The sequence below is a fragment of the Aquarana catesbeiana genome, linkage group LG06, assembly GCF_042186555.1.
Source record: "Aquarana catesbeiana isolate 2022-GZ linkage group LG06, ASM4218655v1, whole genome shotgun sequence".
Classification (NCBI taxonomy): Eukaryota; Metazoa; Chordata; class Amphibia; order Anura; family Ranidae; genus Aquarana; species Aquarana catesbeiana.
In genome coordinates, this window is record NC_133329.1 from 114,148,416 (window position 1) to 114,165,417 (window position 17,002).

The following is a 17,002-nucleotide window of genomic DNA, read 5'->3' on the forward strand; positions in this document are numbered from 1 at the left end:
GGCACAGTGGCTGCGTTTGAGGGCACAGTGGCTGCGTTTGAGGGCACAGTGGCTGCGTTCGATGGGCATAGTGGCTGCGTTTGAGGGCACAGTGGCTGCGTTTGATGGCACAGTGGCTGCGTTTGATGGGCACAGTGGCTGCGTTTGATGGCACAATGGCTGCGTTTGATGGCACAGTGGCTACGTTTGATGGCACAGTGGCTGCGTTTGATGGCACAGTGGCTGCGTTTGATGGCACAGTGGCTACGTTTGATGGCACAGTGGCTGCGTTTGATGGCACAGTGGCTGCGTTTGATGGCACAGTGGCTGCGTTTGATGGGGCACAGTGGCTGCAATTGATGGGCACAGTGGCTGCAATTGATGGGCACAGTAGCTGCAATTGATGGGCACAGTGGCTGCGTTTGAGGGCACAGTGGCTGCGTTTGAGGGCACAATAGCTATGTTTGATGGCACAATGGCTACGTTTGATGGGGCACAGTGGATGCGTTTGATGAGGCACAGTGGCTGCGTTTGATGGGGCACAGTGGCTGCGTTTGATGGGCACAGTGACTGCATTTGATGGGCACAGTGACTGCATTTGATGGGCACAGTGGCTGCATTTGATGGGCACAGTGACTGCATTTGATGGGCACAGTGGCTGCATTTGATGGGCACAGTGGCTGCATTTGATGGGCACAGTGGCTGCATTTGATGGGCACAGTGACTGCATTTGATGGCACAGTGGCTGCATTTGATGGGCACAGTGGCTGCATTTGATGGGGCACAGTGGCTGCGTTTGATGGCACAGTGGCTGCGTTTGAGGGCACAGTGGCTGCATTTGATGGGCACAGTGGCTGCGTTTGAGGGCACAGTGGCTGCATTTGATGGGCACAGTGGCTGCATTTGATGGGCACAGTGACTGCGTTTGATGGGGCACAGTGAGACCCCCCCCCCCCCGTGATAGCATTAAAACTCAGCAGCTAAAAATACTGTAGCTGCTGACTTTTAATATTAGGACACTTACCTGTCCAGGGATCCAGCGATGTCGACACCTCAGCCGATTTTCAGATTGGCTCTCGGGTTTTGCCACTATCATTCATGGTAAGGGAAACCGACCGGTTCCCTACTGCACATGTGCAAAGCGCGTTCCACTTTCTGAATGGCCCAGCGGAGGAAGGAGGAGGGGGGCAAACTTCGGAGGGGACAGCGCAGTCTCCCGGAAGTGGGGAAGGGTACCTGTCAGAAACAGGTACCCGTTCCCCCCTGAAAGGTGCCAAATGAGCCTAAAGAGGAAGGGGTGTTGTTTATAGATGATAGGGTGGATCTTAAACAGGAAGGGGTGTGGCCTCGGCAGGATGGGGTGGGTCGTATTTAAATTAGGGGGGTGCATGCGTTTAGTCAGGCCTAGGGCAGCACAAAACCTAAATACACCACTGCACGGGAGGCACTATGAGCACAAAAAACCATGGTTGAAAAATGGTAAGGTGACAATAGGTCAGTGTTAGAAACTATGGACACAATAACAGGTGGGGAAGTACAGAGGGAGAGGGAGAAAAAAAAAAGGGGGGGGGGAGAGAAAAGGGGGGGGGAATGAAAAAGAAAAAAACACGGAATAAGAAAAGGAGCAAGGAGGAAGAGGGGAAAAGAGACAGGCTTAGGAATGATTGAAAAACACGGAGGGAGAGGGGATAAAGAGGAAAGGAAAGAGGGGAGGGGGAAGAAGAAGGAGAAGGGAAAGAAAACGGGGGGAAAGGGGGAAGGGGTGGGAAAGGGGTGAGGGAGGTTAGCAATTCAGGCAAATGAGCGCAATTTAAACAGCAGGTTTGGCAGAGAAATTGTGGGTTGGGTCAGTGTCAGTAAAAGGTCATCAGCAAAGAGGCTGACCTTGTAGGAATGACATCCCACAAGCACGCCATGGATGTTAAGATTTTTTCTAATGAGGTGAGCTAGAGGTTCAAGGATGAATAAAATCTGGAATTGAAGAGAGTCCTGGCGTGTCCTCTGTCAATGGAGAAAAGGGGAGGAATAGTGGTGCAGGTATTTAACGCAGGCTAAAGGGTCCAATGTAGAGAGATTTTAGTCAATACAGGAAATTACTTTTGAAGACCCAACTGTGTAGGATGTAAGTACTCCCAGAAGATACTGTTAAGCTTTGTGAATTTCCAAGGACAGGAGCATGCCCCGTAGTTTGTTTCGGTGAAGTAAATACATCACATGGATGGCCCTTTGGGTATTATCTGGGGCTTGCCTAAATTAAACAAACTCGACCCGATCCTTATGGATCAAGGTGGTGAGAAAGGAGTTTAGCCTAGAAGCCAGGACTTTGGCTAGCAGCTTGATCGATCGATGTTAAGTAAGGATGTGGGGTGAAAATTGTGGTGGTCCACGTGATCCTTGCCTGGACTGGGCAGCATGGTTATGTGAGCTCTGAGTGAGGTTGGATGCAGATCAGGATGCTACTGCTACTTGGTTGAATAGGTTGATCAAATGGGGGTATGATATCCGCGTTGTGATGCTTTAACCACTTCCCTACCAGGCCAATTCTGACATTTCTCTCCTACATGTAAAAATCATCATTTTTTTGCTAGAAAAATACATAGAACCCCCAAACATTATATATGTTTTTTTAGCAAAGACCCTAGGGAATACAATGCCGGTTGTTGCAACTTTTTATCTCACACGGTATTTGCGCAGGAATTTTTCGAACGCGTTTGTTTTGGGAAAAAAACAGTTTTGTGTTTAAAAAAAAAACAAAACAGTAAAGTTAGCCCAATATTTTTGCATATTGTGAAAGATGAAGTTACCCCGAGTAAATAGATACCTAACATGTCACGCTTCAAAATTGCACACGCTCGTGGAATGGCACCAATGTTTGGTACTTAAAAATCCCCATAGGCAACGCTTGAAATTTTTTTACTGGTTACATTTTTTTTTACTGGTTACATGTTTTGAGTTACAGAGGAGGTCTAGGGACAAAATGATTGCTCTCACTCCAACGTTCGCGGCGATACCTCACATGTATGGTTTGAACACCGTTTTCCTATGTGGGCGGGACTTACGTATGCGTTCGCTTCTGCGTGCGAGCACACGGGGACAGCGGCGCTTTAAAACATTTTTTTTTATTGTTCATTATATTTTCTTTTTTTTATTTTGACACTTTTTTGAAAAAAAAAAACATTTTTGATCACTTTTATTCCTATTACAAGGAATGTAAACATCCCTTGTAATAGGAATATACATGACAGGTCCTCTTAATAGTGAGATATGGGGTCAATAAGGGAAGCCTGAAATTAAAAAAAAATAAAACGATCACCGCTTCCCAGCCAAAGCGGCGCCATTTATGTGAAAGGAGAGGCCGGGCGTGATGTCATAACATCGCGCCCGGCCTCTGATGATCATAGAGACTCCGGCGACCATCTGGTCCGCCGGAAATCTCTATGATCTACATCCAGCGCCGGCGGATCCACTCTCCGCCTCACCGATCATAACGGTGAGTCGGAGCAAGCACCGGAGGGCGGCGGGAGGGGGGGGACGTTCCCTCCCGCCTCCCATAGGAACGATCAAGCGGTGGAACGGCCGCTATGATCGTTCCTATCTTGTAGAGATTCCCTGGCTGAAACTGGCAATATCTGAATGATGTCTGTAACTACAGGCATCATTCAGATATACCCGCCCAAATCCCAGGACGTCATATGACGGTGGGCGGGCGGGAAGTGGTTAATGAAGATTGGCAAATACCCTGTGTGTGTTGGTTTTCTATTTTAAACAATATATAAAATACCAAGCAAAACTCTTTCCGAAGCACTCCTGTACCTCTGCAGGTGCAGTTGCAGAGCACTGTGCTAGACATCTATGGAGGCTTTGGAGGTGCTGTGAAGCACCAAGAAAGCGACATGGTGTATAATTTCTGAACCAAAGCAAAGCAGTGCAAACTCAACAGTGTGTACAGAACTGTAAGGTAACAATTTTACTTAGTGATATCTGTTTTGATTGTCATTCAGTGTGCTTCAAGAACATGGGTCAAATGCCACATTTTGAAGCAAGTGTACACTGGACCAAGTCTGTTGATTTTCAAAAGAGCAAGCTCTCTTGCAGCTGTATCAGTTACAAGGATAAGACAAACCAATCAACACTGGCAGGGGTGATTGCAATGATCAGCTCTTATTTATTTATGTAAAAAAACTTTATCCTAACAGGAAAAAAAAAACTGTTTGCTGTAAATGCTTATAAAGTATTAGCTGGAGTTTGACTTCAATTTGTTAGTGTATCTAAATCTGCTAGTACATCTAACACTCCCCCAGACTAATAATGCTGCTGTCCAAAGGTGCCCCCTGTGCTCCTTCTCCCAGAGTAGGGGCACTGTAATACAGAAGCTGTGGCCACCACATCTAAGGACAGGTAAGTTAGACTAAAACCTTTCTCATTGGAAGAACAAAGTCCACTCAGGGGCGGATCCAGAGCCTAGTCTCGGGAGGGGCACTGCCATAAAATTTTGCGGGCAATTTGTCGGGCAATGGCTGGTGTTGGCGCTTCAATCATAACAGCACCATGGTTGATGTGGTGTCAGGATGATTGAGGCGCATTATTTATATTATTACATTGTAATGTAAAATGAAATCGTTCAACTCACCATAATGCAGAATCATTGGGAACCCTGAGCGTGTCACTTGCTACCGTCGCCTGCCACCAGATGCAGCGTGTCACTTGCCAATGTCGCCTGCCACAACATGCGGATTGTCACTTGCCAATGTCGCCTGCCACAAGATGCGGATTGTCACTTGCCAATGTCGCCTGCCACAAGATGCGGATTGTCACTTGCCAATGTCGCCTGCCACAACATGCGGATTGTCACTTGCCAATGTCGCCTGCCACAAGATGCGGATTGTCACTTGCCAATGTCGCCTGCCACAAGATGCGGATTGTCACTTGCCAATGTCGCCTGCCACAAGATGCGGATTGTCACTTGCCAATGTCGCCTGCCACAAGATGCGGATTGTCACTTGCCAATGTCTCCTGCCACAAGATGTGGATTGTCACTTGCCAATGTCGCCTGCCACAACATGCAGATTGTCACTTGCCAATGTCGCCTGCCACAAGATGCGGATTTTCACTTGCCAATGTCGCCTGCCACAACATGCAGATTGTCACTTGCCAATGTCGCTTGCCACAACATGCGGATTGTCACTTGCCAATGTCGCCTGCCACAACATGCGGATTGTCACTTGCCAAGTTGCCAGTGGATGTGTCCTAGAGTGAGGGCGGGCAGTGAGAGATATTGTAACTCATCAGAACATGCATGCAAAAGCATGTTGCATTGCGGCCATCTTGGTACACCCTCACTTGTCAGCAGTAAGACTAGAGTTAGAAGTCGGTAAGCAGACATCTTTATACACCCACCGGAGTCTTGCTTTTCACAGTTATTTTTAATAGTAAACTCAGCTTATTTAGTGAAATATAAGTTGAGTTTACTGTTAAAAATAACTGTGATAAGCAAGACTCTGGTGGGTGTATAAAGATGTCCGCTTGCCGACTTACAAACACTAGGCTTACTGTGGACGAGTGCGGGAGTACCAAGATGGCCGCGACGCAACGTCCCTTCAGTCACATTATCAGAAGGGGAGCGGCTTCAAATCCTGCCTGCTCGCTGCCTCGCTCAGCCTCAGTCACACAGCAGCCGCCCGCTCCAGGCCCTGTCACACTGTCACGTCGGTCGGCTCTGAGAGACTCGAGTCCGACCTCCGACGTGACGCCGTGACTCACTCACTCACTGCAGTGTGAGTGTGACTGACCGTGACGTCACTCGTTGCTAATGCCAGGGCCGCCTGGCGTCTAGCAACGAGTGCAGAGCAGGGAAGAGGCTCCACCCACCTTCAGTGTCAGTGACCGCCGCCGCCACCCGTACATACCACACGCGAGTCTCTCTCTCGGCGCCGCTGATCGGCACATGTGAGAGAGAGACTCGGGCCGGCAGCAGAGCGCAGGAGACAGTTACATTAAGAGTGTGTGTGCTATTATTTCGGGGGGGGGGCAATTGCCCTGTTGCCCCCCCCCTGGATCCGCCCCTGAGTCCACTTTCCATACCCATTGCCTTGACAGCACATTCTTTATTACTACAGCATTGGTGTGCTTTTAGGGAGAGGGGGATATTAGAACCCATGTAGAAGGTAATCATGTGATTCTTGTTTGAAGGGATAAGAAAAGCGTATTTCAGTAACTAATGTGTTATTACAATTTTTGAGTTTGCTGACACCCAAAATAAAAATCATACGGTTGCTAAGTAAACACACAAAGAAGTTCCTGGGGCGAAAGACCCCTACTGTGCCACTAATTTTTCAGTTTGATGTTCTTTGGTTTAAATCTATTCTCTTCTCAAGGAAGGTATTGTGAAGCTTTTAATAGCCAATAAGTTACTGAGCTAAAAAGAATCTTTAATACTGATAATTTAAATTGCATAGTAACAGTAACATTTAATGCTTTTTATTCTATTTCTTTTAACTTAAATTTTTAATAGACCGTGTTTTTACATATCAATTAATTTGATTAATTTATATAGAAAATCTAGAGTACACCAAGCTGTTCACATCAGTGCCTGCCTGGAAAGTAGTGTATTTTGTACCTTTTATGATTGGTTAGAATTATTTTATTGGTTCTCCTAACTTGCACCCTGCTTGTATTTTACTATTTCTGCTCTTTGACAGTAAGGGACAGAAGGAGAAAAAGTTTTATGATGGAGAAGTTTTCTTGCAATACTGTTTTGTCAGGTGATCACTGACAAATGACAGTGACTAAAAATATGGAATTCATGTGTTTGGCTACCAATAGCTTCATTGTGACCTTAAAGTGGAATTCTAGCTTACCCCTAACTAGCCTTAAAACTGTGCGCTCCCCTCTCCTAACACCTATGCTATTTAACCTGTGTACTGTATATACTTACCTGTTTTCAGGTCACCCTGGTCTGGCTGCCCTGTGTTAGCCAGCAAAGCTTCAGGGGAGAGGAGGAAATGCAGACAACGGATGGTCCTTAGTAAGCCTATGGGCGACATCACTGCTCCAGGGCTCTACTAGCTGTTGTTGAGCACTCTTTCCTCTTCCCTGCAGCTCCCGCTGGCTGACTGAAAATAAGTATATACTTCCTTCTTCTACAGGTTAGTCAGCATAGATGTTAGGAAGGGGGAGGGGACAGTTTTATAGTGTTAAGCCACTATAATCTAATTATCCCATCCCCTCTGTTAAAGCGGGGGTCCACCTATCTATCGTTTTTTTTTTTTGGAGTTCATTCACAAACTTTTCTTCTCATGATTATCTACTCACATGTTCTGTGTAATAAGTCCGCCTGTGTCCGATTTCGTTGTAAAGAATAACTTATAAAATTCACTGAAGGCGGTTTCCATCTTCATTGTGGGCATTTGAAGCCCACAAGCATGTATTTCCTGGATGCGGTGAATGCTGTGCTCCCAGCATTCACTGAGATGTTGTGATGACGCTGTTGCACAATGCATGCTGGGAAGCCTGAGACTAGCTCCCAGGGGACTGTGGGAGGTCTGGGAGAGGCTAGAAACACGCCTACTCCCATGGGAGGAAAACCAGGAAGTGCTAAGAAGATTAGAAAATAAAAGGTAATTACGGCGATTTAAATTTTTTTACACAGCATGTCAGCATCTAGGCAAGGAAGAGAATGCATAGAGATAATGTTCAAAATTTGGGTGGAACCCCGCTTTAAATAACAATATGTGCTCCAGCGTCTGAGCTATATAAAAACAACACTAGAGTGTCTCCTGTCGCCCACGTGACTCCTCGGCTCTCTCCTCTCCCCGGCTGACAGCTATAGCTGGAGGGGCTGAGAACAGCCAGGGAGGAGGGGAGGGGAGAGGAGAGAGAGCCGAGCGGTCACGTGAGCGTCGGGAGACGCTCTGATATAAAGTACGAATTGGCATATTTTATTATTATAGCTCAGACACTGGGACACATATTGTTATTTAACAGAGGGGATGGGCTCAATAGATTATAGTTTTTATAGCAGCAGGAAGGGAGGGGTGGGCAGTGTCTCAAGCTGACAGTTAGGGAAGGAGGGGGGAGAGGAGGACAGAGAAGAGCTGTGGATGACAGAGGCACGTAAACTGACCAGAGTGTCAGGGCTCAGCAGCCATGATAAACCATGGTCAGTTTACAGGGGGGAGGGCATAGCCAGGCAGGAACAGCCAGGTATTTTAGGTTATACAGGGGACCAAATGACACAGCAAAAGCACTGTGCTGTTATGCATTCTTTAAGGGAACAGGATCTATATATTTTTTTTTTTAGAATAATAAACTCTTTAAAGCTACACAGGGGGAAGCTGGATTTCCACGTAAAAGTGGAACTTTACTTTCCCCAATTTTTTTATCTCTATCTGCTGGGTTGTCCTCCAAGAACATACACACCCAGCAAATCCATCATTGCGTAGTGTAAGCTGCCCCTCTGTCACAGCATGTTGGGTCCAGTGCCACCATCTACTGTTCTAACATCATCAGGGAGCCAGATCTCACTTTTGGGTTCTTTGAGCTGTGCGTCGAAGTTTGGCCCAAAGTATCCAGGGATGTGTGACATCAGTATCATGTATATGCATTTTAAACCTCCTAAAATGGGGAAAATACATATCTACTCTAGTGCTCATTAAGAAGTTAAAGTTACATGCTAATCAAACAGGAGCATTCCAGAGACATGGCCTACCTGTTCATTTTTTTTTTTTTTGTTAGTTTCCAGGTCCAATATATTTTCCCATAGTTTGATAGCCCCCCTTATCTTCTGAGCTTGTTAGAAAGCATTTTTGGGTTCCAAGCTCCACCTTCTCTGCCAGCACACTGCAATATCGCCCACACATGCTGAAGCACATGAGGACGGTTCTGCAGTGATGTTCCATCAAGAGCACTGTCAACAACCTGATGATTCTGGTTGCAATGTATTATAGACAATACAGCCTAAAACACACTGGCAAACACTGTTAAAGCCCAATTCCAGCTTCATTATTTTTAATTCATTGTTTGGCTGTAGTTAACATAAAACCAAAACATTTTTCTTTGCTCACTACCCAATACTCACCCTCATCTCCTGCACTGTCCCCCACAGACTGTTACATGGTCCATCTTTCTGTTTGACTGATTGCTGCTCATCATCATTCAGTCACATAGTAGTTACATAGTAGGTGAGGTTGAAAAAAGACACAAGTCCATCAAGTCCAACCTATGTGTGATTATGTGTCAGTATTACATTGTATATCCCTGTATGTTGCAGTCGTTCAGGTACTTATCTAATAGCTTCTTGAAACTATCAATGCCCCCCCCCCCCCCCGCTGAGACCACCGCCTGTGGAAGGGAATTCCACATCCTTGCCGCTCTTACAGTAAAGAACCCTCTACGTAGTTTAAGGTTAAACCTCTTTTCTTCTAATTTTAATGAGTGGCCACGTGTCTTGTTAAACTCTCTTCTGCAAAAAAGTTTTATTTCTATTGTGGGGTCACCAGTATGGTATTTGTATATTGAAATCATATCCCCTCTCAAGCGTCTCTTCTCCAAAGAGAATAAGTTCAGTGCTCGTAACCTTTACTCATATCTAACATCCTCCAGACCCACTATTAGCTTTGTTGCCCTTCTTTGTACTCGCTCCATTTCCAGTACATCTTTCCTGAGGACTGGTGCCCAGAACTGGACAGCATACTCTAGGTGCGGCCGGACCAGAGTCTTGTAGAGTAGTTCACTTCCACAACAGTCCACTTCCCATAAGTCTGTAGGGGTGTCATGGACCCTCTGCTGGGTGTGTCATCATACACATACATCATACACTAATGCTTCATGCTCTCCTAAGTATTTTGTTTGGTATTTTGAAAAGCCAGTATAGAGGTATGTAGCTGCCCTGTCCTAAACAGGGACTACTGGTTAAATTTAGTTTTTGACTGGGTAGTAGTTAGCCCACTGATTGTGTAGTTTTTCACCAAGCTCAGGTGGGTTGTGATTTCTTACTGCTGCCAGTAGGTGTCATTGGTACCATTATGACATTACTGCTGCCAGTAGGTGTCATTGGTTCTCAAACAGACTGAGCTATGAATATTTATATTTCCTTCTGCCAACCCAGAAGGAGGTTCAAGGCCACTGGTGCATGCTAGGGGAGGATGTAAATATTCAGGATGGGCTCATTGTCTTCCCTCACTTGTGCTCACTCCACTACCCCAGACTGAGGCCTGGGGAAGTGCTGCTGAAGCTCTGCTGTTAAGCCTAATAGCCTATGTGGAGCCTAATGTGTGCTGGCAGTGGTCCTAAAGCTGTCCTGCCTGGTGGCTTTGCCAAGAAGAAGACCCAGCGGAGGACCCTTGCTGGAGAGCGCAAGAAAGAAGGCTGATCTCTCAGAATGGCCTGGTGACTCGCATTGAGGAAGCACTGAACCTAGAAAATAGTGGGAAAAGTCTATGAACCAGCTAGGATGCTATTTACAGTGTCCCTGGGTCAGTTTAAAGATTCTGGCACTGTGAAACTGGACATGGATCTTGATGAGGAGTCAGTAAGTGATCTGCCTATGGTATCTGGGACCCCTAACCCTCGCCTCCTGTGACTAGCATCAAATGTCCATTCTCAATCACTCATTTTAGCCATGGAGCCACAGGCCTAGGGTGAAATGCTGGCCTGCCCTCTGCCTCTGCAGATGCCACCATGCCTCTGGGTGTCAGGGGGAAGCTGCAGGTAGTAAACTAATGGTGGAAAAAAAATAATTCTGGGTTTAATCTACATAGCTGGGTGCTTGGCAGGGGTATGTCCATTGCATAAAAACATTGTGCTGGAAGGTGTCCCTCTTTCTCCACTCATAGAGTTGGGAGGTATGGCACCATAAGGTCTTAGATCATGGGTGCTCAACCTGTGGCCCTCCAGCTGTCGTGGAACTACAAGTCCCATCATGCCTCTACCTTTGGGAGTCATGCTTGTAACTGTCAGCCTCATAGTTCTGCAACAGCTGGAGGGAATCAGGTTGAGCACCCATGTCTTAGATGGTACCTTTACTTTCACATGTCTCCTCTTCACAATGCCAACAGAATCTACAAGTTCCTGTGGTTATATGGCACCAAGAACACATCTAGCACTAAAAATAAACGAATAAAACAGCACCCAGTATGATGATTATGGAGATAGTGATCATTTATAATAGCAATGTTTTGAGCAGTTATCCACAAAAAAAATATATATAAAATCTATTTTGACTTCTGTATAGAGGATTTGTGTGCTTGATAGAGCCTATTGAATTTTTCTCCCCATTCATTATTTAGGTGATTTCTTAACCTCTGTAGCTCTGAGTAATTCCGGAGAATCTTCCTGCGGCTCTCCTGTGCTCCCTTAATCTTATAACACAAGTTGTATTGTCATAATACATCAGAGTGATATAAAGCTATGACAAAGCCAAAGAGAAGAAATAGGGAGGTTTTGTATTTGGGTGACAGAGTCACTAAATAATATTTGAACCTGTGATGAATCTAATATTTTAGGGAACACATCTTTCATTAAATATAGGTGGTTTGTTGAAATATTCAACATGATAGGATGGAATATTATCTTTTTTTCTATCTCTTGGCTGCATAAGTGAGGCACGTTATCAGGGAGTAGAGGAAGCTAATGAATAATAGACCAAAATACTACTATATGCCTGAAGCTATGATACATGCCTCTGCCAAACTCACACCATACTACTTATCTGAGACTGTGATCTTCTTGTATAAAGTCTAGAGGAACCAAAGCGGGGGTGTGTAAAGCAGAACTCCAGCCAAAAATAACAAGATAAAAATAAATGCTTCTTTAAAAATTAACCGCTTCAGCGCGGAAGAATTTACCCCCTTCCTGACCAGAGCGCTTTTTGCTATTCGGCACTGCGTCGCTTTAACTGACAATTGCGCGGTCGTGCGACGTTGTACCCAAACAAAATTGACATCCTTTTTTTCCCATAAATAGAGCTTTCTTTTGGTGGTATTTGATCGCCTCTGCGGTTTTTATTTTTTGTGCTATAAACAAAAAAAGAGCGACCATTTTTGAAAAAAACGTATTATTTTTTTACTTTTTGCTATAATAAACATCCCCCAAAAATATATAAAAAACAATTTTTTTTCCTCAGTTTAGGTCGATACGTATACTTCTACATATTTTTGGTAAAAAAAAAAAAATAATCTCAACAAGCATATATTGATTGGTTTGCGCAAAAGTTATAGCGTCTACAAAATGGCATTTTTATTATTTATTTTTATTTTTTTTACTAGTAATGGCGGCAATCTGTGATTTTTATCATGACTGCAACATTATGGCGGACACATCGGACAATTTTGACACATTTTTGGAACCATTGGCATTAATACAGCGATCAGTGCGATTAAAAATGCATTGATTACTGTAAAAATGTCACTGGTGGTGAAGGGGTTAACTGTGTTTCCTGGGAGGTGATTCTAACTGAAGGGGGAGAGACTAACTACAGGAAGTGACAAATCATGGTTCCTAGCTAATAGGAACACACGATCTGTCACTCCTGTCAGAACAGAACAGGGAAGTGTGTGTTTACACACACTCGTCCCTGTTCTGTGTCTCCTGGTCACGATCGCTCGTGGTTGGCGGTCATCGCGACCATCGGCCACGAGCATCGGCACGCCCGCTGTGCAGTGGGCGTGTGCGCACCTGCTATCCGGACCCCGCGAGATCATGTACAGTAACGTGATTTCGCGCAGGGGAGCCAGCCTGCCACAGTAAAACTATGGCGGCTGGTCCAGAAGCATTTAAAATAACAAAACCAGCTTTTGCTGAACTATTCACTTTTAATCTAGAGAATGCCAAACTACTTGTTCTCTGCCATTAGTTGTCCTCAGTCTACTAGCTGTTACTGAACTGTGAAAGGAGAAGCAGCACGGTAAAGAGCTCATCTCCCTGTCACTCTGCTTTCTGCTTCTATCAGCATGCAGCTTGTAGATAGTACAACTCCAGCTCTGCAATACAGGCACTGCAAAAGGTTGATATCAGGTCAAATGCAGGTCCTTACACTGCTTGCAATTAGACAATAAATGTAAAACACTTGCAGAGCTGCATTTGTGCTGTTTATTTGTAGCTGGAATTCAACTGCTATGTTTCCAAAAAGAAACTTACGTGAAATATCAATAATGGGAAATAATTACAGACACTGACACACGTACACCTACACAGGTTGAACTGGATGAACTGTTGTCTTTATTCAACATTACCTACTATGGAACTATGGAACTATGAGCAGTGGAGCCTGTTTTCTCACAGCAAGTTCACCACTGACCAGCAATGTATGGAGGACTACGATGACCACCGACGTCAGAACTTAGCTATTGACCATCAATGAAAAGGGGATTTACAGCAACCACTACTGCGAGGGGGCACTTAACTAATGACCATTGTAGAGAGCAACTTATCCACTGACAACAAATGTAAGGGGGCTCTCTAGGATTGGAGATCACGCTGGACTGACTCAATCAGTGGTAGGTCAATGGGTAAGTGATGGTGGGGCAGGCTGAAAGAGTTCTCTTCCGATGATTTTTGCCCAATTTAACGGGAAGGTGGTGGTGTGCCCTTTATTTGGGGTCTTGGGCTGCTCCCTCTGGGTACAGCCTTGAGGTCGTTTTTGCATGTATTAGTAAAGGTAGGTGGAAAGGAGCACACAATAGCCAATGAAAGGCAAGTAGGAAGGTGAATTTGTAGTCATTTATTGAAAAAAGCAATACGTTAACAAAGACTCCCCCTTCCTCAGGGCTATCAGAGAAAAATAAGGATGTACAAAAACATATATGTAGAACAGTGTTAAAACTGCTGCTGTAAGCTGATGGTGAATGGGAAGAATACCAAACGGTTCTGTCTATACCACCAAGATAGGAATCATATCTGTCCGGTGTGTTGGTAGAGGCAGCAGGCCAACACACCGGACACATATCATACGGATCTTGGTGTTACAGACACACCCGTTTGGGATTATTCACCATCAGCTTACAGCAGCATTTCATACTTTTCTACATATGTGTTTTGTACATCCTTATTTTTTTCTGATAGCCCTGAGGAAGAGGGAGTCTTTGTTTCCCCGAAACAAGATGGCTTGTTAACGTATTGCTTCTTTCAATAATAGACTACAAATTCACCTTCTTACTTGTCTTTCATTGGATATCGGGCACTTCATCCCACCTACCTTCACTAATGCCGCGTACACACAAGCGGATTTTCCGTCGGAAAAAACTTGGATGGTTTTTCCGACGGAATTCCACTCAAGCTTGCCTTGCATACACACGGTCACACAAAAGTTCTCTGAACTTTCGACCATCAAGAACGCTGTGATGTACAACACTACGACGAGCCGAGAAAATGAAGTGCAATGCTTCTGAGCATGCGTTGAATTGTTTCCGAGCATGCGTAGGAATTTTGCGCATCGAAATTTGTACAGACGTTTGCATTTTCGGATAGGAACTTTTTCCGACCGAAAAATTGAGAACCTGCTCTCATTCTTTTGCTGGCGGGAATTCCGCCAGCAAAAGTCTGATGGAGCATACACACTGTCGCTTTTTTTCCGACCAAAAGCTCTCATCTGTCTTTTGCTGGCCAAATTTCCGATTGTGTGTACGCGGCATTACACACAAATGTAAGGCCTTCACTTATTTTCCCCAACATAAAGGAGCATTTTTCTACTAACCATGCATTATACTATGCACTATACTAACCACTGATATAATAGGACATTTCACTTCTGATTATCAATATAAAGAAGCACTTCACTAGTGACTAAGATTGTAAGGGGCCAATACACTGACCAGCAAAGAAAGATACTTTGCCACCAAAGTTAGGATGGCCTTGCATTGACCACCATGAAAGGAAACACCACCACTGACCGCCAGCATAAGGGAGGCACATCGCAGAGCCCTAATATTGGAGTTGGCTTAACCATTGATGAACAGCATAACAAGATGAAAGGCTGGCCGCAGACCAGCCTGCATTTGTGGGGGGAGTCCGGGGCTATCTAGCCCTCCTTCACAGCCGGGTTCAGCGTCGGCTCAACTTCCGGGTTGCCGACGTCATTTCCGGTGGATTCACTTCCTGGTATTTGCTTTCCTAGGCATCTCGTAGAGCCTATCCAGTCTGGTGGGCAGAAGGTAGGTGGGGGGTGCCCCTCTTCGATGGCTCGGGGGGTGTCAGGGCATGTGGCTTGTACGGTTGCCTTAATCAGGCGGCCTAGGAAGGCGAGGGGCGGTCACTCACTTCATGCTCAGTGGGCGATGGATGCATAGCTGGACAGCCGGGGGGCGGGGTTGCGGGCTGGCCAGGTTTCCTCATCAAAGTGCAAGAGCTTAAGCGGGCTGGGTTATGCTGGAGGGCGGCAGTCCTGGGGGGGGGGGGGGGGGCATTTGAGTGGCTCCCAGGTACTCTGGGGGATGGGGCACCCTTCTCCTTGTGGTCTGGTCACCGGAGGTTAGGACGAGGCTTGGTGGAGGGGGAGGGGGTGGCCACAGCAGGAATCGCTCCCTGTATTTGGTCAGCATCCTGTGTGTGTGTCTGCAGGCATGGGCAGGCTCTGTGCCAGCGCCACTCCTTCTGGTGGGCCACGCACTGCGGGGGGGGAGTTTGCCACGGCATGTCTGGGGTATCCTTGCTGACATGGCATTTCTCATCTCATGTTTATTTTTCAGGTTCTGTTCCTGTACAGTGTTTGTTCACAGGGATCATTGTGTTGCCCAGGAAGCATCAGGTATGTTCAGGTTTAAATAAAAAAAAAAAAAAAAGAGAAAGTGCAAGGAGGGTTGGAGCAGTAGGCTTGTCAGGGGTTGTTGTTCGACACATTTCTTTTGCTGGGTAAGTGTTTCAGTTTGGTTTCCCTGTCTGTCATTTTCCGTTCAGGTGCATCACCTCACAGGTGATTCGTTTATGTTGACCCAGCTTTTACGCTAAAAAGCAACAGGTGTGTGTTTGTCATTCTGGGTCACGAAGGGTTGCAGTCAGTTCACAAATCAGGTTCTATCACGACTTTAGATCCTTACGGGCCAGGATTCATTTGTAAATGTCAATACAGGTTCTCGGCCGACATTCATACGTCATACATTGCACTTTCACTTCCTACTCTCATTTCTGTACCCACCACGCACTGTGGGTATTTGTATCCCTGAGTGTTCATTTTTAGTTGCCTGTTTTGGTGCTACAGGTTGCTCGGGCTCACTCAGTACACACACGTAGGGTGGTTGCGCATTAGGTTTCATTCACACGCTGGTTGGAACATTACTGCACCCACGCTTCTTTAAGTTTGATAATTTGGGGGGAGGGGTGGGGGGAGGGTTGGATGGGCGGTACGTGTTTTTTCTCAAATGTTTCTTGTTGTTTTTCATCATAGATTCAACCATGTCACACATGTCAGAAAGCGATGAGTTCACCTTGATTCCTCCATCCCTTACTGAGGGTTTGGAGCACGGCAGCACCCCGTCACTAAGAAGTTGGACTGTGCCCAGGCTCACAGCAAAACTTTGCCGTAGGGGCATTTCTTTTCCAGCTACGGCCAGGAAGGCGGAACTTTTCAGGTTATTGTTCCCCAATCTGGTGCAGCCACTCCCTTCTACCAGTTTGAGTCAGGTGTCGGTGCACAATTCACTCACGCAGATCCATGCATTGCTGAATACACTTTCCACATCCATGTCTCAGATGCAGGACAGAATGGAGGTGGTGGAAGCACATGCGGCTAGAACCCAGGTGTCACCTGCACCCCCAGCTCCAGTTCTTCCCAGTGCTCCTGCAGGTAATGTTGCTGTTTCCTTGCCGGTGGCAGCTCCATCACCTTTAGCAACATTCCCGTCTGTTTTGCTATCTCATTTAATTCCTACCAACCTAAAGAAAGACATTTTGGAAGGGAAGGACATTAATTTGACTTCCCTGCTGATAGCTTCACAAGATATCATGGAAAACAAGTCCTATGCTTGCGGTGATTTGTCGGATGTCTTAAAAACGAAAGATCCCAGGCTCAACCGCAAGCTTAGTGTGGCAGAAT

General features: G+C 45.8%; 1 long non-coding RNA gene across 1 annotated transcript in view; it reads left to right on the forward strand.

The window, feature by feature from the left end:
- Positions 1–15,043: 15,043 nt before the first annotated feature.
- The window catches only part of LOC141147668 (uncharacterized), a 122,730-nt gene continuing 120,771 nt past the window's right edge, over positions 15,044–17,002 (forward strand). Inside the window, exons 1-2 of the long non-coding RNA XR_012245094.1 lie at positions 15,044–15,125; positions 15,660–15,718. This is a non-coding gene — a long non-coding RNA (uncharacterized lncRNA). The remainder of the gene's footprint in view (positions 15,126–15,659; positions 15,719–17,002) is intronic.